The sequence below is a fragment of the Lontra canadensis genome, unplaced genomic scaffold (assembly GCF_010015895.1).
Source record: "Lontra canadensis isolate GAN:19392208 unplaced genomic scaffold, GSC_riverotter_1.0 scaffold2, whole genome shotgun sequence".
NCBI lineage: Eukaryota > Metazoa > Chordata > Mammalia > Carnivora > Mustelidae > Lontra > Lontra canadensis.
The window spans coordinates 36,907,111-36,929,232 of NW_022630996.1; positions in this window are offsets into that span (position 1 = coordinate 36,907,111).

Below are 22,122 nucleotides of genomic sequence, written 5' to 3' on the forward strand. Positions count from 1 at the left end.
GCAGAACAGATAAAAAAAACATTTCCTCAATCCAAGAGCCTTGCACTGCCTATGAAGGCATGAAATCTCTTCAGGAAGGTTATGTGTCAACAGCTCTTTGTAAGAAGCTCTAATTCCATCTCTACAAGAGATAAGGGATATCTCTACAAGAGATAAGGGATCATTGTACACTTTGTATGTACCCGTCTCCCCCACAGTGGCCACGCCATCTTTATCTTTTATTCAAAGCATCTGATGTAGTTCCTGGCATGTAGTGGTTGTCTGATGTCTGTGGCATTAAAGTGAATTGTAGTCTTTTGCATTTGAGAGATTAATATACAAACAGACAATGGTGAGACCATTTTTAAAAATACAACTTGGACCAGTTGTGTATAGCAACCAGTCCAGGAAACCAAATGACAACTCTTGTAGCAACTGGCCCCAAACAACCAAGACTTGATTAATAACCGCCAGCTTCTCTACTTTTTGCCCCTGCTTCTAATTCAGGACCAACTGGAGATGGCCAGATATGTTCCCCTAGCCAGTCACATAGGACACCCCATTTCTCATTAGCCTGCCTACAGTCTGAGCATGCAATAGCCTCCAGTCGCGCACAGCCACAGCCTTCCCCTTTTTCTACCAAAAGGCGTCTCCACTCCCTTGCCTGTTTTTTTTGTCTCTCCAAGGGTAAGTGATGGTAGCTGATGCCTTTGCTATAGTGAACCCTGCATTAATAGCCTCTGCTTATTCTCATATGGGTGCCCTTCATTTATTTTCACATATTTGGAGTAGCTGCTTCATTTCATGAATTGAAATAGGAAGATTTAAACTATTTTAATTAAAAGTAACAAACATTTATTGCATGCCCAGTATTATGTTGGGTGCCAGGCGTTTCCTCTTTAACAAGAAAATGGTTACTGTAATAATTTTAATTTCTAAAATTTAAAATTTAAAAAATAATTAAAACTTAAATATTTAACAATTTTTAGTATAATAATCACTGTGTTTTGTGACTTTATAAAAAATGTAGACTGATTTATCATTTATTAAATTATTTTATATTAAGATCTATTATAGGGACACCTGGGTGGCTCAGTGGGTTAAAGCCTCTGCCTTCGGCAAAGGTCATGATCGCAGGGTCCTGGGATCGAGCCCTGCATCGGGCTCTCTGCTCAGCAGGGAGCCTGCTTCCTCCTCTCTCTCTCTGCCTGCCTCTCTGCCTACTTGTGATTTCTGTCTGTCAAATAAATGAATAAATCTTAAAAAAAAAATAAAAAAGATCTATTATAATAGAAGTGCATGGGTAGGAACAAACCCCAAGTCACTTGAAATTTTACTGGCTTTTGGATCCAAAATATAAATTGCAATGCTAAATCTATGAAAGAAACTATATCTTGGATATGATCATGGCTACTATCCCTTAGTAAACTATTTCTGTAAATGGCTAGATAGTGAATATTTTTTGGCTTTGTGGGCCATACAGTCTCTTGTCTAAATGGCTCAACTCTACTGTTGCAACTATAGATAATATGGAAATGAATGTTGTTTTATTCCAATAAAACTTTGTGGACCCTGAAATTTGAATTTCATATACTTTTCACATGTATGAAATGTTCTTCCTCTTTTTATTTTTTCCCAAACATTTAAAAAATATTTAAAAAAAATTCTTAGCTCATAAGCCACATAAAAACAGATGACAGACCAGATTTGGCTCTGGGTCATTATTTGCCATGTAACATAGAAATACACTGAATTTCTTTCTTTTATTTTTTTTTAAAGATTTTATTTATTTATTTGACAGACAGAGATCACAAGTAGGCAGACAGGCAGGCAGAGAGAGAGGTGGAGGCAGGCTTCCTGCAGAGGAGAGAGCCCAATGCGGGGCTCGATCCCAGGACCCTGGGATCATGACCTGAGCCGAAGGCAGAGGCATAACCCACTGAGCCACCCAGGCGCCCCTACACTGAATTTCTTTTAACGTAATAGGATACAGATGATATTGAGATTAATCATTGCTTTTCCTACATATTTCTGCTTTTCCTATGTATTTCTACTTTTCCTATGAATTTCTGATCTTATATATCTTTCTATATGATATACTATAAAAGAATCTATCTTAGGAGGGATTGATTTATACACACATGCACATTTCATATAAAATTAAAAAATATTTTCACATACATATACTTCATATAATATGTATAATTAAAAAACATTATCATAATGTTTTCCTCTATCCATTGGTGTTCTTTAGAATTACGTTTCCTCTTTCTGATTTAGACTCTGGCTCACAATTGGGTGGGTAGGGATGAAACAGAACTATCAGCCCAGCACATGCAGATGTCCTTTAAAGTCTGAGGGAATTACAGACATTAGATTTCCTTTTCTAGCTTTATTTCCTACTACAGGGTAGCGACAACTAAGAGAAAGTGAAACACTCCTGCTAATAGCGTTTGGATTTCAATCATAGGACCTCAGGCAAAAATTCAACCACAGTAAAACCCATGGGTCCTTGCTGGCAAATTGGTGGCATACTGGCCTCTCTCTCTCCTTCCCTCTGTCTTTGACAGACACCTTTAATCTATTACTGTGTTCTTTCCTGCTCTGCGTGGATGTGGCTCCAGATTCCTGCTAAACACCCTGCTTCAGGCAGCCACTGCCAATCAAAAGCAGGCATAACAAATGAAACTGATTGGCCATGTCTCCTTTACTTTTGTCTCAATCTTGATCTAACAAAAGCTCTGTTGTTAAAAGTTTATCCTGTGAATGGTTGAAGACACTGGGAAGGAAGGCTCCTATGACTTACAGAGTTGGTCTTTTTTATTTCAGATCATGAAATCTAGTGTGTTTAGTTTGGGGTTTTTTTGGGTAGTTTAAAAACATTTATTATTCTTGGAAGTGATTCGATTTAATGTAATTTAACACAACTGAGGCAAAACATACGAACTTAAATAGAGTAAGAATAGATTAAAAATTCTGCATTTAGGTTCGAAGGTCCATGTACCAAATGAGGGAAGCAGCTTCCAGAAAACGGACTTGGAGTATTAGTACATAAGGATCTCAGAAGCCATTGTTGAAAGTCCAGGGTCTGCTAGATTATAGGAAGGAACAGTTCCAAAGTTTTCTATCTCGATTAGACCACCTCCAGATCATGGTCTTCAGTCTGGGAATTCAATTTTAAGAAAAACATTAAACAAGAAAACAATAACAACAACTAGAAAGTATTGAAAGGAGCACAACAAAGGAGGAAAACAAAGGCTCTGAGGAAAACAAAGGCTCTGAACAGCCTATAGTATGGGGAAGAGCTGAAGAAGTAGAAAACAGTTCACTTGAGTGAGAGAAGGCTTATGGAGCACAGCTGCTGTCTTTATCTATTTATAATTTTACCATCTAGAAGAAGGCACAGATCGACTTTGTATTGCTCTGGGAAGTCGTCCTTTGCTTCTTTTTTCTAAATAATCGCATTTAATAAAAATTGTAGTAAAATACACATAAAACGTACCATCTTAAATCATTCATAAGTGTGCAATTCAGCGGTATTAAATATATTCACATCATTGTACAATCTCCAGAACTTTTTCATCTAGTAAAACTGAAACTGTTCTCGTCAAACAACTCCCCAGGCCATGTTCCTCCCAGGCCTCGGCAACTGCCATTCTACTTTCTGCTCTGTGAGTTTGACTATTCTAGGTTCCTCATATAAGTGATATTATACAGTATTTATCTTTTTGTAACTGACCTGTTTCATTTAGCATAGTGTCCTCAAGGTTCATCCCTGTTGTAGCATATGTAAGAATTGCCTTCCTTTTTAAGGCTGAATAAGTCCATTGTCTGGGGGCGCCTGAGTGGCTCAGTGGGTTAAAGCCTCTGCCTTTGGCTCAGGTCATCATTCTGGGGTCCTGGAATAGAGCCCCGCGTCCAGCTCTCCACTCAGCGGGGAGCCTGCTTCCCTTTCACTCTCTGCCTCTGTGTGTCAAATAAATAAAAAAATAAAACTCTTTAAAAAACCCAACCAAACAAAAACCACTTCTTTTAAAAAAAGGTCCATTGTGAGTATATAGTACATATTTTTAAATCTATTCATCTCTTAATGGACATTTTGGTTGCTTCCAGGTTTCGGCTATTGTGATTAATGCTGCTGTGAACGCGGGTGTACAAATATCACTTGGAGCCCCTCCTTTCAATTCTTTTTTTTTTTTTTTAAAGATTTTCTTTATTTATTTCACAGACAGAAATCCCAAGTAGGCAGAGAGGCAGGCAGAGGGAGGAGGGGGGGAAACAGGCTTCCTGTCGAGCAGAGAGCCGGATGCGGGGATCAATCCCAAGACTCTGGGATCATGACCTGAGCCGAAGGCAGAGGCTTAACCCACCGAGCCACCCGGGCGCCCCCCACCTTTCAATTCTTGTGGGTATACCCCCAGAAGTGGTTTTGCTGAAGTGAAAAAAGTGGTTAACTTTTTTGAGGAGCCACAATCCTCTTTTTCATAGCAGCTATCTCATTTTACATTCTTACCAACAGTGCACAGGTTCCAATTTCTCCACATTCTCATTCGTACTTGTCATTTTCTGTCAGTTTTTTTTTTTTTTTTTTTTTTTTTTTTTTTTTTTACTAGCATCCCTCCTAATAGGAGTGAGGTGATATTCCAGTTGTGATGGGGAGTGTTTCTTAACCCATGGAACTCATGCTTCATTTGAAGGAAAATAAAATCTCAAGCCCTTTAAAATGTTACTTGGAATTTCAAAATTAATGGAATATCTAGTCCCAAAACAAATCCAAGCAATGGTCAATTTTAATGTGCTTTTCCCAATCACACAGACTTTTAAACCCCACCAGGGTGACCTTCCTCCTTCCCACAATAAACCTCTCCAGTAGAAAAGCTAGAGCAGGGTTTGGCAAACTATAGCTCACAGACCAAATCTAGCTTGTCTTCTGCTTTTGTACAGTTCTAGAGCTAAAAATAATTTTTTACATTTTTATTTTTTATTTATTTTTATTTGAGAGAGAGAAAGAGAATGAGCAGGAGGAGGGGTAGAGGGAGAGGGAGAGAATCTTTGCGCAGATTCCTGCTGAGCACGGAGTAGGAAGCGTGGCTCAATCCCATGACCCCAAGATTGCAACTTGAACTGAAACCAAGAGACTCAACCAACTGAGCCACCCAGGCACCCCTGATTTTTACATTTTTAAATAGTTAGGAAAAAAGAATCAGAAGAAGATTTTGTGACAAGTGAAAATTGTATGAAATTAAAATTTTAGTATCCATAAATAAAGTTTTGTTAGAACATAGTCATACATATGAATTGATGTATTGTGTATGACCACTTTTATGATCCAATTGCAGAGGTGAATAGCGTGACAGCAATTCTATGGCTCATGAAGCCAAAAATATTTGCTATTTGGCTCCTTACAGAAAAGTTTGCCGACCTCTGCCCTAGAGGAATGCTTTCTAAAGAATTTGTGCTCTAATCTGAAGTAATATAAATATAATTTATGTTGTGATCTGGGACATGGACACACAGCACCCTTAGACACAGAATGAATCAAAAGATTCATGAAACAGTTCCTGACTTTATTTATTGGGATACCTTCTAATTCTATTCTATTCTATTCTATTCTATTCTATTCTATTCTATTCTATTCCATTCCATTCCATTCCATTCCATTCCATCCCATCCCATCCCATCCCATCCCATCCCATCCCATCCCATATGAAACAAAGCCCAGTGGAAACCCACTAAATTCATTTCATGACCCAATGGCGGATTACAACTGCTTGAACAATTCTGCTGTAGATAACAGAACCAAAGCACAAAATGAAATGAGACTGATTTCAGCACAGTATCAAGACCAGCTTAAAAAACCTTTTTGTTATGGAAAATTTAAAAATATACAAAAATAGGGAGAATGGGATTAGTAACTCTCATGAGCCTATTACCCTGCTTCAATAATTACCCATTCACAGCCAATCTTGTTTCATGTCTATTCCCTTCATGCCTTCATCTGCGTTATTCTGAAGCAAATCCCAGACCTATCGTTTCATCCGTGAATATTTCAGAAGGTATCCTTAAAAGATAAGGATTGTTCATGGAAACGTAAGCATAAAATTTATGTAATCTAAAAAATTTACAATAATTCCTTAATACCATCAAATATCCAGACAGTTTTCATAATTTCCCAATTGTCACAGAAGTGTTTTAATAATAGTTTATTTGAATCAAGATCCAAATAAATTACATTACAATTGTTTAATTGTTTTAAAAATAGTTTTTATGTATAAGATTCTGCCCTACCTCCACTTGTAATTTATTTGTTGAAGAAACCAGTTGCTTATCCTGTAAAATTTCACAGTCTGGACTTTTGCTGATTGTAACTTTATGTTGCCATTAATCATGATCCTCTATTCCTTGTATTTCCAATAAATTGGTAGTAGATCTAGAGCTCTCATTAGATTTAGGTTTGATATTTTTGGCAAGACAGCTTCCTAGGTGGTGCTGTGAACTGACGTCAGGAGGCCTATACTGTTTGTTGGTCTTGTTTCTCTTGTACTCTTAGGGGCCACTGCAGATTATTGCCTAGAACATTAATAACGGCTTTTTAAAACATTTGTGCTAATTGGTAAGCAGACTACCTCAGAAAACAATAAGAGTCAGTTAACCAGTTCTCCTTAGGTTAATCTGTAACATTGACTGCATTTCAAATAACATTTCATCTTTTCAGGGGAAGTGATAAAAAGGTAAATCTAGAAAAAAAATTGTATAAGAAAATCGAAGGAGATTTTAGAAATTTATTAAAACTTATTAAGTTGCAGTAAATAAACTGTTCACAGGAGCAGGCTAGTAAATTAACATTTGTCCCATGTTATTTTTATAAAAGTGAAAAATGGCAATAACTTAAATGAGCAACATTAAGGTAGAGGTTAAGTATGTTATTGTGTGTCAAGAAATGAATAAACATATTATAGACATTTTAAGTTGTGTTTTATAAAAAATATAAATTAAGTATGAAGATGATATATTAAGGGAGAAAATCTGGTCTCAAAGTAGTATGTAATAATCTGATCCTCACTTCATAAAATATAGATATATTGGACTGGATATCTATGATTGGATGGGTATATATGATTGGGAGACACTATCCCAAAAATAATATAAGTCATATCTTAGATATTATCCTATGTAATACCACTAAAATAATGAACATATACTTTATGTTTTAATGGTGAGAGTAAGATAAAGTGTGGTGGGGTTAAATTTTATTCTTTTTTTTTTTTATGCTTTTCTGTAGTTTCTAAATTTTATCCCATGAAGGTATATCACTTTAATGATCGGTGAAAGAATATATTATAAAAAGTAATGAAAAAAAATAATGAACCCTCCATTACGGAGACATTAATTAGGGGCCTAAGTTGTGTTTTTGGTTTTTTTTTTAAAGATTTTTATTTATTTATTTGACAGAGAGAGAGAGAGAGAGGGAGCAAGTGAGAGAGGGAATACAAGCAGGTGGAGTGGGAGAGGGAGAAGCAGGCCTCCTGCTGAGCGATGCAGGGTTGTGGGGGCTCGATCCCAGGACCCTGGGACCATGACCTGAGCCGAAGGCAGACAGTTAATGACTGAGCCACCCAGGCACCTCAGGGACTGTAAGTTTTAATTTTACTTTTTTTCTTGGAGCCCTATAGAAGGAAGTCCTTCACTGGATGGTAAATGGGAACAGACAGATGGAATAGATAGGAAGATCCAACTTAAATTTTCTTTCTGATTTTTACAGTAGACAGAACAATTGTTGGATTCAGAGACCTGAGAGCCAGAGCTAGACTTGGGTCTTTTCTTACCACCACATAGGTTTGGGCTATCCATTTCAGCTTTTCAATTTTTATATTGTTTGGATCTAGAATAGGGTAGATAGTATCTTTAGCCTTTCTAATTTACTAGGATCCTACCATGACAAATGAAATAATGGAATATCTAGTGGGAAAACATCCTGTGTGTCATTGTTTTGAAGAACAATACTTGTGATGTTTATTCCTGTATTGTACCCAGAGGCTTAGCAATGCTGTCACAGTGCCAGTGCTCTGTGTCCCAGCCCTTTTCCACCTCTCACATTTCCCTGGAGCAGATCATCCTCTGACCTTTCAAGGTTGAGTTACGTGAATTTTTCCTTTTATTTGCCAATGCGTGTGGTTACCGCTCAGGCTTCTAGCATTGTATTATATTTCTATAGTCCCCACTTCCAGCATTGTATTATATTCCTATAGGCCCTCCTCCCACCCTGGGCAGGAGCCATGTCTAATCCTGTGTTTGGCTGACCATAAGAATGCTGTTGGTACCCCATCAATGTGAAAGGATCCTAGCTGAATTGCTTCTTTGCTCCTGTGTGTTCTGACTTGACTTGAATCATTCAGTTTCATGAGTTTGGGACCTTCTCTAGAGTGCTCTGAACTTTCTTGGGAATTGTTTAGGCCTCCTGAGCAGAGAGCAGTTAAAATAAGGCTGACAACACAACTTCTGTGAGTGAAGCTGGTGAAAATGTTAACTGTTGTGTTGGGATGAAATGGTGGCTGGGGTGGAAGATTTGGGCTCTACCTTGGGCTCTGCGACCCCTAACATGCTGCTGGCTCTAGTTACCCCAACTTGACCAAGGAGGAGGCTGGGGGCTATTGTCTGTCTAGAGCCTATGATTTCATTTATGACCTGGGTTCCATCTGGCCTTCGTAAGGTCTTGGGGAAATAATTTTCACATTTCTGAGCCTCAGTGTTCTCATCCGCAAAATGAGGATAATATTATTTATATCATAACATTGTTGTAAGGATTAAATGAGACAAACTATATATATTATCCAGAGTTGTGTCTAGTACCCGGTGGGTTCTCAAAGTATTCTTTCCTACCCTCTTTCCTACTTTACTCAGACAGGGGTATATTAATCTCCATAAAAAGCATTAACTAACTAAGGCTTAAAGTACTCTCTCATAGGGATACTTATAGTCTACAAGGGATTCTTTTTTCATTTTTATTATTTTTTAAAGATTTATTTACTTATTCATCAGAGAGAGAGAGAGAGAGAACTCTCACGGTTGATGGAGAGGGGCATGGGAGGGGGAGAGGGAATCTTAAGCAGATTCTGAGCCCATCACAGGGGTTGATGAGGGACTTGGCGCCAGGCTTCATCCAGAGTTCCACACATGGCTCTTACGGGGCTAGATCCCTTGACCCTGAGATCACAACCCAGAGATTACCACCTGAGTCAAAACCAAAAGTTGGGCACTTAAATGACTGTGCCACCCAGGTAGTCCTCCACAAGAGATTCTTAAAGATGATGTCAAAGAAAACAAATCTGAACTTAGTAAGGAGAGGCTTTATTTGAAGGATTGTTGCAAGCGGGGAGGGATTATTGCAATTGGGAGAATGCCCTGACCGTGAGATCTGCAAATGTCTAGAGTTAGGCAAAAGGGCTTTTTGTTTTCGTTTTTGGTTTTTTTTTTTTTTTAAGATTTTATTTATTTATTTGACAGAGAGATCACAAGTAGGCAGAGAGGCTGGCAGAGAGAGAGAGGGAAGCAGCTCCCTGCTGAGCAGAGGGCCTGATGTGGGGCTTGATTCCAGGACTCTGAGATCATGACCTGAGCTGAAGGCAGAGGCTTAACCCACTGAGCTACCCAGGTGCCCCTCATTTTTGTTTTTTAATACAGAGGAGTAAACAAAGCCAGAAAGAACTGGATGTAGTGTAGTGGGATGAAGGGGTGACAGTATCGGATAGTAGATCAGAGAATATTTTACCCTGAGCCCAGCCTTTTCTCAGGAGGGTTGTGTGCTGGCTCAGGATGAGAGCAGGCCAAAGTTCAGAGGTCTGGAGAAAGGAGGGAAGCTTAACTAAAGTTTGGTTAAGAAGCATTTTGTCCAGTTGATCAGTGGGAATGAAATAGTTCAGCTAATCATTTATGTGGCAAACAATGGAAATTTGGGGGATCAGTGTCCTAGCTTTGTCATAGGTAAATGAAGAGGCAACCTTGGGTCTTATCGAAGTCATTTGAAGAAGGGTGATTTTGTAGTAAGCCATTTTACAGAATATGGTAGGGCAGGGGACTTCTCAGCCTTCATTATTTTACAGGAGCACAGGGCTCAGGTAAAATTCAACACTGCCACTACTAAAACCTTCAGGATCCGAAGGCACCTAGTTGGTGTCATCTCTGCAGGATTTTGATGGGTAAGTCAGAAGGTCTTTCCAATGCTCCTCAATGCATACTCCGCAGAGCATCCACCAGTGGAAATCTGGAGGGAGACCTCCTGTCTTTCATGAATCAGGTCAGAGGCCTGGAAGAGGAAAGGCAAGGGCCATGAAAATATCACCTATAGCTAGCACATTCTCTTAACAGTTTCCTTTAACCATACAAAGCCCCCTTTTTTGAAATGCACGTGGAAAAAGAGGACTGTTTTAGTTTTCCAGGCTCATCTCTTCTCACTGACAAGAGAACTGGGAGATTCTGGTTATCAGCAGCAGCAACATCAACCAAACTCTGTTGATCTGAACCTCCCTCCAGGAGAAAGGTGTGTGTGTGTGTGCTAATGTGTGTCCTGGGAAAGGCCTGGGTTAGCTGGTATGGCAGAGAGAACTCTGGAGGCTTAGGGTAGCAGTTCTTTACCATCCCATTCAGAAATACTATGTTAGGTACTTTCACAAGAGGCACAGCCAAATGGAATATGTCACTTAGCCTAAGTCCAGAACATCTTACCTCTTTCCACACCTATCTTTATACTATTGCTAATGATGCCTATGTCAGGTTTGCGAGAAAATCAAGTCCAAGTGCAAGAATAGGGGAGGGGGGTGGGGTTAAGGACATTGGGGAAGGTATGTGCTATGGTGAGTGCTGTGAAGTTGTGAACCTGGCGATTCACAGACCTGTACCCCTGGGGATAAAAATACATTATATGTTTATAAAAAAATAAAAAATAAAAAAATAAAGATTAAAAAAAAAAAGAAAGAATAGGGAATGTCTACCCAGGGAGTTCCCTTTCTAAAAAGTCCTTTGCCCAGAGTGAGAATTTATACCAGGGACTATTAATCCATCAGGTGAGCAAGAGAAGAATGAAAAGTGATTAAAATTAAAAAAAAAATCAATATAGCCATACAGACATCTGGGTAAGTAGACCCTGTTGCATTCCTTTTGACTGCCCTGAGAAGATGAATTTGTAGTGTTAGGAGAGGTGAGAGGACACTGCATGGTCCTTATATGGTATGGGGATCATAGTGTGTGTTTCCTTAAATGGTAGAGGGTCCATAGATTTCAGCTTTTGCCCTCCTCACAGCAAACAATGCTAAGAACAGAGGATTGTGTTAGACCCAAAGGTGTCCTATTCAAGTTAATTCCCTGACTTATCTTCTCTAAATAGCAGTTGAGGATTTTACTTTACTTTATTTTATTTTTTAAAAAAAGATTTTATTTATTTATTTGTCGGAGAGGGAGGGAGAGAGCACAAGCAGGGGGAATGGCAGGCAGAGGGAGAAGCAGGTTCTCCGCTGGGCAAGGAGTGCAATGTGGGACTCAATCCCGGGACCCCTGGGATCATGACCTGAGCGTAAGGCAGATGCTTAACTGACTGAACCACCCAGGTGCCCCACAGTTGAAGATTTTAAAAACTTTTTTTCTCTTTTCATCTTGGGATTCATTGATCTGGAAGCTACCTCTGTGCTAATACTACTTTACATATACTTATTTGTATGCCATTTTACAGATGACAATGTCAAGTGTCATGCTGTCACAGAAAGGGCACTGAATGAGGAGGAAGGGAGGATGGATCCCAGGCCAATTGTGGAATCACTGATAAAGTCTTTCTTTTCACACACTTCAACCTTAGATATGCTGTGTATCACGCAGTTGTTTGACTTCACAGTTCAATGCTTGAAAACCTTTGAAATGGGAAGCAGTGTGGTAGGAGACTGGATCTAGAAAAAGGAGTCCCAGGGGCACCTGGGTGGCTCAGTCTTTAAGCATCTGCTTCGGCTCAGGTCATGATCCCAGGGTCCTGGGATCAAGCCCCTCATCAGGCTCCCTGTTCTGCGGGGAGCCTGCTTCTCCCTCTCCCACTCCCCCTGCTTGTGTTCCCTGTCTCCCTCTGTCTCTCTCTGTCAAATATAAATAAATAAATAAATAAATAATAAATAATAAAGGGGTCCCAGACATAAAACCCAACCCAACCACCAACTGGCTGCATAACCTTGGGTAAGACCTAAAACCTATCTGGGCAACAGGATTTTAGCTGAAACATAATACCAGGCTTCCCTTTCTGCTTCTGGTCCCACATTAGGTCTCACCACCTTTCCACAGCAATCAGAGAAAAGCTGGGGCCAGCTGTGTAGGCCTGTTAATATGGCCCCTGGATACTCTGGCTTCCCGTGTTGAAAGCCTCCAGGGCCAGCTGGCGTCTGCCTCCCTGGTTCCCTGCAAGGAATTATCTGAGTGGTCCCCCCTTGCGCCTCCACCATCCTCTGAGACTTCAAACCCTCCAGCCCCCAAAGTCTTGGTTTCCACAGAGGAAGGCGCCCAGGGTGAGGGCCAAGGGAGGAGGCATGCTGGGGAAGGGGACTGCCAAATCTTCAGGGACAGCTGCGAGCAGGGCTCCTCTAGAAAACACAGTCTGGAAGTGTAGTGACATTGGCTCTAAGAAGAGTAATTGAGAAGAAAACAAATGTAGGTTCCTCCTCTACCCTCACTAAACCCTCCAATCTTCCGGGGGGCAAAGGAGGCCCAGAAAGGAGCAGCAAGGACATGCCAGGCCCTTGGCCCCAGGTGAACCAACCAAGTACAGAAAATAGAGAAAAAAGTATCTCTCACTTTAATGCCACGCCTCTTCCTTCCCCCACCCTTCAGTAAGGTCTCTAGACTGCAGCTGCCCTCCGACCCCTCCAAGTTTCCTCATTTACCAGACTGTCGGGCACAGAAACGCCCAGATTGTTCTGGGTCCACTCTGGAGCACGCCTTCCCTTCAGCCTTCTCCTCCTCCGCCAGAAGGGGCTGCAACCCGCGGGGTCAGAGGCGGAGCAGAGACTGGGGGCGCTCCTGCTAGAGGAAGGTGTAAGTCTCTGGCAGGGAAGGGGTGTGGGTCCCTTGGGGAGACGTGGCCGCTCACCTGGGCCCAGAGTGGCCCGCTGAGATGGGCTCCTTCTCCTCTGCGCTGGCTCGGTCCCGCAGCTCTGTGGTGCACTTGGGCTCGTCGCCACCGCAGCGCGAGGAGCCACCCGCTGCTCCTGCTGCTCGAAGAGACACATTCGCCTTTCCCAAGACCCGGAGGCTAGGACCCCGGCGGGTAGCGACGCCCTATCCGCCGGCAGCCTGGGAGGCTCAGGCCGCGGCGCCCAGCCAGGAAGAGTGCGCGAAGTTAGCGAGTCCGGAGCTGTCCCCGGTGCTGAAGCGTGCAGAGAGTATGTCCCAGCCGGGCTCGCCCCGAAGCTGTAGCGCCACGGGTAAGTCCTTTTTTTGTATAGGGATGTAGGGAACGCAGGGAGCTGCTGCCTGGAGACCTGTGGGGTTCTTCTAACCACCAGGGGAAGAAACAAAGGCTCTGTTTCTCAACAGTACTTCCCTTTCCTTGTTCTCTTGCCCATAACTTTTTTTCTTTTTTTTTTTTTTTAACAAGTTAAGATTCATTTCTGGTTCAACAGTTATTTTGGAAGGACCATTTTTCACAGGGATTTAAACAATATATGCAAGGCAGTTTACACTGTAAGGATCCCTTTACCCAGCTTTGTACTGTCACCAGAATCACGCAGAGACGTCTTCCTTGTTGTCTTGGAAAGATAAGGATAAATGAGGCTCATCTTCCCATCTCCTTCCAAGAGAATTGGGAAAAGGACAGAAGATCCCTGTTTGTTTAAGACTTTGGTTCCATGTGTGAAGAAGGAAACCAGTATTTGAACTAGTCTCTTCTGAAGTGGCATGTGGTGCATGGTTGGGGGAAGACGTTGTTAAGGAAGGCATCAAGGGAGAGGTGGAAAAAGCACATAAGATTTGGGGTCAGGTGGACCTGAGTCTCCATCTGCTGCTTTCATTGTGATCTTGGGAAGGATGCTCTCTTTTAGCCTCAATTTTGTCATATGTGACATAGGGATGATAATAACTCGAACTCACTAGATAGCTGGAAAATCTAACCAAGACACAGTGCATGTAGAAGAACTTTGAAACTGCAAAATGCTATGCAAATATTCAGTATTATGCTGGAACCTGATCTCTGAACTCTTCAGCTGAAACTGAAGGGAATAGTGAAACTTTTCAATTTTTAGTTTAAGATGTTCAAAGACTCCATTTAATAGGACAGGTGCTATTGTGTGTAAATGGGCATAAAAGTCTTTAGTTGGTACATGTATTAAAAAAAAAACTCTCACACTAGTAAAGTTACTAAATACATCAGCTGGCCTTTTGTTTCATATGAATTCCCACTTTATCCCAGGCAAGGTTGTGATTATTCTCATTGCTGTTGTCTGTTGAGTTTTCAAAAAGGATTCAGTGTAATCAGTGGACAATGTTGCTTCCCCTAAGAGAAAAAGATGAGGTTGGTGGAGAGGTAGATTGGCTTACACATTGACTCATGAGAGGTAAGGATATGTGTATTCCTATTCCTTTGTGAATTTTCTTCTAAAAAATATTGTGAGTTTATTCATTAGCTTTTATTTGTTCTTAGGTCATTCAAACAACGTTCCTAAACAAAAATTATGAGAAGATATATACATACTGTCCTTGCAAGGACGGATTTATCATTTTAAAATATACTAGTCTTGGGACGCCTGGGTGGCTCAGTGGGTTATGCCTCTGCCTTTGGCTCAGGTCATGATCTCAGGGTCCTGGGATCAAGACCCGCATGGGGCTCTCTGCTCAGCAGGGATCCTGCTTCCCCCTCTCTCTCTGCCTGCTTCTCTGCCTACTTGTGATCTCTCTCTCTCTCTGTCAAATAAATAAATAAAATATTTAAAAAATAAAATTAAATATATCAGTCTTTTCCATCCATAGGACCTGTTTTTGTGGTATTAATGGAAAGAGAACCAGATTTGGAGTCAGGGTACCTGGGTTCTGCTAAGCCCTGCATCCTAGGGCAGGAGACCTGTAGTCTAAGCCTGTATTACCTGCTCTTTTAAAATGAGTACAATTAGGGGCTCTTGGGTAGCTTCGTTGGTTAAGTGCCTGCTTTCAGTTCAGGTCATGATCCTAGGGTCCTGGGATCAAGTCTCGCATTGGGTTCCCTGTTCACATTATCTTTCTCTGTCAAATAAATAAATAAAATATTAAAAAATAAAATAAAATGAGTACAAGTAGAGTTGTACCAACTCCCATGACATGAAACTCAAAGGAAATTATGGAGAAAAAATAATTTGTAAACTGTAAGTGCTATACAAATGTAAGGTATTATCAGAGTATCTGGAAGCTTAGTATTTTCTAATGTATAGGATGCAAACTTAATTTTTTATAATCTCATTATGGTCTATCATAGTTACATTGGATGGAATATGGAAGTCTGCTGTGAAACTCTTCAATATTAATTTGTGTGATATTAGTTGAATTACAAATATATATCTCTACAGAAGAATATTACCATATTTTTTTCCTCACACTTTTGATGATGTGGACAGAATATTTGGGTATCACAATTAATTCACACATTTATGGTGCCTGCAGACCAATTTCTAGGAATTTGCATTCAATTAATTTCTGCTCTGGTTTGATGAAAAAGCCTATAAATACTACTAACTTTAACTTTGATTGTATAAGAATTAATTTTTTCCATTCCTTCCATTTTATTTCATAAAGAATATCACCAATTAAAAATGATATTCTGAGTTTTATATCACCTAGGATATGTATGCAAAGTTATTCAATTTCTATATTTTGCTCTTTAAAAAGTTGGTATTTGAGCTTAAATCTTTGAAGTGTGGTGGGTTTAGATAGCTGGAATTGCAGATCAGGCTCAGTTTTATCATCTCTAAAAATGAAGGAAAAAAGACAAGGTTTATTTACATTCGCTTTAAGGGAATATTTAGTAACGAGTAACTTTTCGAGTAGCCAGAGGTAAAGGTTTATATACCAACTTAACAACAGCAACAAAAAAAGAGGGGTAGTTTAGGGCTTTAGTGGGCAAGTATGGAAGTTTCTACTGTGCTTTTTCGGTGCTAGTGGGCAGCACAAGAATTTTCACACTTCCCAGTGTTAAGTGTCAGTCTTTTCCTACTCTGGAAATGCCCTCAGAAAAGGAGGGCCAATTGCAACTATACTTTTGGGAGGCTCTGCTTAAGTTTAGACAATGTTTCTTACTACTGCCACTGAGCAGATGCTTTTAGTTTAAAGTAAATTTCATGTCATTTTGGTGGGCTATTAATTTCTTCATCAGCATTTGCCTAGAACTCAGTACTCTCATGTGTTAGAACCAGAGGTTCTCAAATTTTGGTGTTTATTATAATCACCTGGAGACCTAATTCTAGAGGCCCAGGTTTATAGGTATGGGATAGAGCTGGGAAGGGGGCGGTGGTTCTTAGTACTTTAACCAAATTTCCCAGGTGATTCTGTTACCACCAAAGTGTATATTACACTAACCAGGAGGCTGGTAAAACACAGAATCCTGGGCCCCTATCTCCAGAGTTTTTGATTAGTCAGTCTGGCAGGCAACATAAGAATTTCCCTTTCTAACAAGTTCCCAGATGCTGCTAATGCTGCTGGTCGGGGACATTTTTGAAAATCACTGGTCAATGCATAGAAACCACCTAGAAGGGTCACTATTCTTAGGTGTATCGTATTAGCCATAATTGAGTTCTAGATTTTGAACCTTGATGCGTACTATGGAGGAGAGAGAACATGGATGCGAGGTAGCTTTCATTTACCTAATCTTTCTGTTCTACCTGCCTAGCTCCTTAGTGCCACTGTCTTGTCAATTTCTAAAATATCAGGATAATTATGATTCTTTATCAGTTTAATTTGGATTTTTGTTTTTGGAATTTTTTAGCTGAATGAAACGGACTTACTGAGGAGGAAAATTCTTTACTTTTTAGGATTTTTCTGGCTAGTCTAAAAATTAGATTGACATGAGACAGATTAACAGGAGAAAATCACATTTAATTATGTACATACAGGGAATTCACATAAACATAAAAGATTCCAAAAACAGGCAAAATGATGTGTATATGTCACTCTGGACTAAGAAGAAAGGGGTAGGGTACAAAGGGAAGGAAGACAATTGAAAATGAACACAGTAAATGTCTGATAAACAAATGATTACTGGGCCATCTAGAAACAATGGGACATAGAGAGGAATTCTAACAAACAGATTTTTCCAGGATCCTCCCTGTCTACCATACCTAGATCATATTATACTGTAGTTATCTATGGTGATAGCTCCATTCCTGCAGCAGGTCATCTGTCTAAATTATTTTGGAAAGTTAGGAGGAGAGGTAAGAAATAAGAACTTCTTGGGTCTTTTATTTTTCAAGAATAATCAGCCTAAATTAATCCTCATTCTAAAGAGACACATTTTGGGGTGTCAAATTTTCTCCCCTGCAGATTGAGTAATGTGAAAATAAAACAAAACTCTGATCATTTTATTTTATTTTATTTTTTTTTAAGATTTTATTTATTTATTTGACAGAGAGATCACAAGCAGGCAGAGAGGCAGGCAGAGAGACAGGAGGAAGCAGGCTCCCTGCTGAGCAGAGAGCCCGATGCGGGGCTCGATCCCAGGACTCCGAGATCATGACCCGAGCCGAAGGCAGCGGCCTAACCCACTGAGCCACCCAGGCGCCCCAAAACTCTGATCATTTTAAAGATCAGTGGGTGGGTGGTGATGCCACTAGTGTCTTAATCTTCAACACTTCAACAGCATCTCCTTGGATATGTCCCTGTTCCAAGTTCAATTCACCGTTCAACCCAGTGGGGTGTGTGTGTGTGTGTTTTAATCTGCCTTCTAGGAGTGAGCAGTTAACATTAACACCGTTAATTTAAAGTTAATTTAAACCCAAGTTTATTTAAACATATGCAAGCAGCCTTCTAAAAACTTAGGTTAATGACAAGGAATACTGGTGTGCTGGGCGAGTGCTGGCCCCCATGGATCTGGCATTACTTTCAGGAATTGTCCTCCTCTGCCATACTGCCTTCCACTTCGGGAGGCAACCTGGGTCCCAGTGTCCTATCAAGTCTAAGAATTCTCCGAACCACTTTCCTTTCATTCTCTTTCCTAATAGTTACCGGAAGCATTGCTTTCAAAGGCAGTTCTTACCTTAGGTCAGAGTTGAGTAACCTCTTTATCCCTGAGGCCCTAGCAGTGTATTTGCTCCTGTTGGGTGGAAGACTTGGGGAAGAATGCTTCACAGCTTAGAAAACCCCTAGAGTGTCTTTATTATTTGATCTTCAGGACAAAGGTCCTGAGGTTGATGGGACAGATGGCCTTATTGTTCCCCTTTAATAAAGAAAGGGAATTGAAATAAACTTTTTATTCATTATTGATGACATGCTTTATCCTGGATCACTTGCAGTTAGTTAGATTTTCAGGTGGCCCATTGTTTCTTCCAGGAAGCATGGTGCCAGGGAAAGAGGTTCTGGAATCTTTTTTTTTTTTTTTTTTTATAATTTTATTTTTTATAAACATATATATATATATATATTTTTTCCCCCAGGGGTACAGGTCTGTGAATCTCCACGTTTACAAACTTCACAGCACTCACCATAGCACATACCCTACCCAATATCCATAACCCCCCCCCAACCCCCCTCTGCCCAGCAACCCTCAGTTTGTTTTGTGAGATTAAGAGTCACTTATGGTTTGTCTCCCTCCCAATCCCGAGGTTCTGGAATCTTAATCCCTGACCCTGACACTTCCTGGCTACCTGAATTGAACTTTCTCAGAGCCCATTTCCTTATGTGGAAATGGAAATAGAAATGGTATAGACCTCATTTCTATAAGGTAATTGATGTAAGGCATTTAACCCATGCTTATGATAATCATTTAGTAAATATTGACTATTCTTACAGATAAACGGACTCCCATAGCACAGGCAGAGCAAAGATAGAGACCTTTTGATTTCTAGTTCAGTTCTCTTTCCACAATGCCATATTGATTCTTCTGTGGAAATAGAACAATTAAGTGTGGTGAGGAAGGTAGGGAAAAGAAGGGTATAGAACCAGAGAAAGATTGAGGGCAGAGGGGAAGCAAGCCAAAAAGCACAAAGCAGTTCATTCATTTGATGTTAGAGGGTTGGGGTCCTAGCTCTCCCATTTTTGGGATAAGGACATAGATCCCACATACTTCTGTTATCCTTGGTGTTATGTTGTGTGTAATTTACTGTTCAACCCAGACAGTGATATGTGTGTGTGTGTGTTTTAATCTGCCTTCTAGGAGTGAGCAGTTAACATTAATACTGTGATCAGAAATAATAAGTATATTCCTAAATTCTTCAATTATTCCTTGAATTGCTCCAGCTATGTTATATCTAATTGCATTAAAGGATTTTAAAATCAGTGTAAAGGTTATTAGAAGTGATTTTTCATTGGTCAAAATGGGTAGTGCTTAAAGTATGTCAGTTGGTAAGATACATTGTCAGGCACTTCTGTGCTTTCATGAGTGAGGGATAGGAACATGGAGAGTCCACAGATGTGTACCAGCTCAAGTGGTACCCTCTCCTAGGTTTCTGATTTGGTTCTGTATTTTCCTCTTTGGCAGGAGATTTAGGGTTTGATCTTGCTTGGACTGCCATCTGGTCCTCCTGAAATATGGCTCATCCATGTGCAGTGGGTCAGAAACATAGTTTTCTGTGTGTCCAGGATGAGGAGCAGAACTGTAAATGTTGCGAGCACTGAGGACATGAGCCCATTTCAAGTTGTTTTTCCTTGTTTTAGCTGAGGAAACAGGTTCATGAAGACCAGATGACTTGCCCAAGATCGCAGAGCTACTAAAGAGCAAAGCTAGGATTTAAACTTGAAATTTGGTTGGAGAGATGATAAATCTAGGTGAAATAAAGGTGAACAGTGTCAGATGGACTTCAGTTAATTAAGTTGCATGGTATAGAACATAGCAATCTTTCTCAAAGTACGTTCAGAAACCCGTCTCAGAATTACTTGGGGTTTTTGTTAAAACACATTCTTCTGGGCCTACTGAGTCAGAATCTGACAGTGGAGCCTAGAAGTCTGCATTTTTACACACATACCGGGGGAATCTTATTTATACTAACTTTGAAAGCTGTTCCCCTTTGGTGTTCACAGCACCCTTTGGAGAGTCTAGGCACCTTGCTCATAGACAGATTCGGGCCTAACTGGGACCAAGTGAGATCATCGGTGTTTGAGGGCTTTGAAAGAGTGTGCATACATCAGACTTTGATTTGATTTTTGTGGAAGGGCCCAGACTAGGAAAATAAATGTGTATATTGGGCCAGAGCTGGCAGTAGCTGGACCTAATGAGCAAATATCACAAGAAAACTGCTGTGGGCTTTGTTCAAACTTGCCCTTCTCTGATGTCACTTGTGCTTCAAAATCCCTGAATCCGAGTAGAAGAAATAACATCATCTTTAGCAAGTTACTGATTTTAGTTTACAAAGGTTTTTTTGTTTTGTTTTTAGTGAAAATTGCCTGCTGAGGGAATGGAAGCTAACCTCCAGAGGAGCTTTCCTGAGTAGGAAGGGAACTCTTAGAGAGGCTGCTCTTTGCTCAGTTGCTCTCTGTCATGATCTCTCTCCACATCTACTATTTTTTTTAAAGATTTGTTTATTTATTTTAGTGGGGAGGAGGGGCAGAGGGAGAGGAGAGAGAGAGAATCTCAAGCAGGCTCCTCATCAGTGTGGTGCCTGATGTGGGGCTTGATCCCATGACCATGAGATACATGACCTGAGTGGAAATCAAGAGTTGGGGGCTTAACTGACTGAGCCATCCTGGTGCCCCTCACATCTACTATTTTTTGAATATCATTTTAGCTAGATGTATCTTACTCAACTTTCTGGAGGATACTAGAAAATTACTAATTTGAACAATATATGAATTAGAAGTCCAAATTCAGTGACAGACTCTTAACTCCCAACCCTTTCCACTCCCTAGGTTGCAGATTTCAGGAGGATTCCATCATATTGCCATTTTTTCCCTGCTACTTAGAGTGCTGGGCTTGTTACTGATGTCACATCTTCCTAATAGACCTCACTAAAAATGAAAGGAAACCTTAATAAACCTCAGTAAAACTGTGCAGAAGAAAGGAACCATAAAGATCAGTACATGTACAACCTATTCACTTAATCTTCTTGGTATCATGGCAAATTTTGCCTCTAGGCCAAATACTCCAAAAACTGGGTGGACCTCATTTCCATGCTGTTAAGAAGACTCAATGGGAGGGCTGTTTGGAAAAGGGTCTTCTTGACTTCTTAAGACCTATCTGGCTGTTTTTGTTGAATTCGTTCTTGGACTTTGACACCCTAACAATGAGTATTTTCTTCCAGTCACCAAGGCAAGAAGTGTTACTAATCAGAGAGCACCCCCTCCAGAATAAAGCCTCTATTGTGAAGGAAAAACTGAAGCTTAGTCTTAAAATATACGTGTTGCTTTATCTTCCTGTGTCTGAATCTTGTTATGTAATGGTGCTCTTTGGACAGCAAGCAATGAAGTTTTGTTTTGTTTGTAAATGATTGTCAATGTGTGGAGAAAAAAATTAAATCATTATATTTTATTATATTGGATTATATATTATTATATATAATCCAATATAATAAAATATAATATTTAATTTATATAATTATATATTATATAGAATATATAATAAATATATTATTATATATTATATATAATCCAATATAATAAAATATAATGATTTAATTTTATTATATAATATATATATTATAAATTATATATATTATATATTATAATATGTATTATATATTATACATATTATATATTATATTATATGTTATATATTATAATATATATTATAATATTGTAATACATACTATACATATACATATGTATACATATATATGTATATATGTATACATACTATAATATATAATATATATATTATATTATATTATATTGGAACAATAGAAACTAACATTTATTGATTACTATGTGCTAAGAAACTGTCCTATGCATTCTTTATGTACCAGCATTACACTACAAGGTGAGTACTGTGTTATCTCCTTTTTATAGATGAGG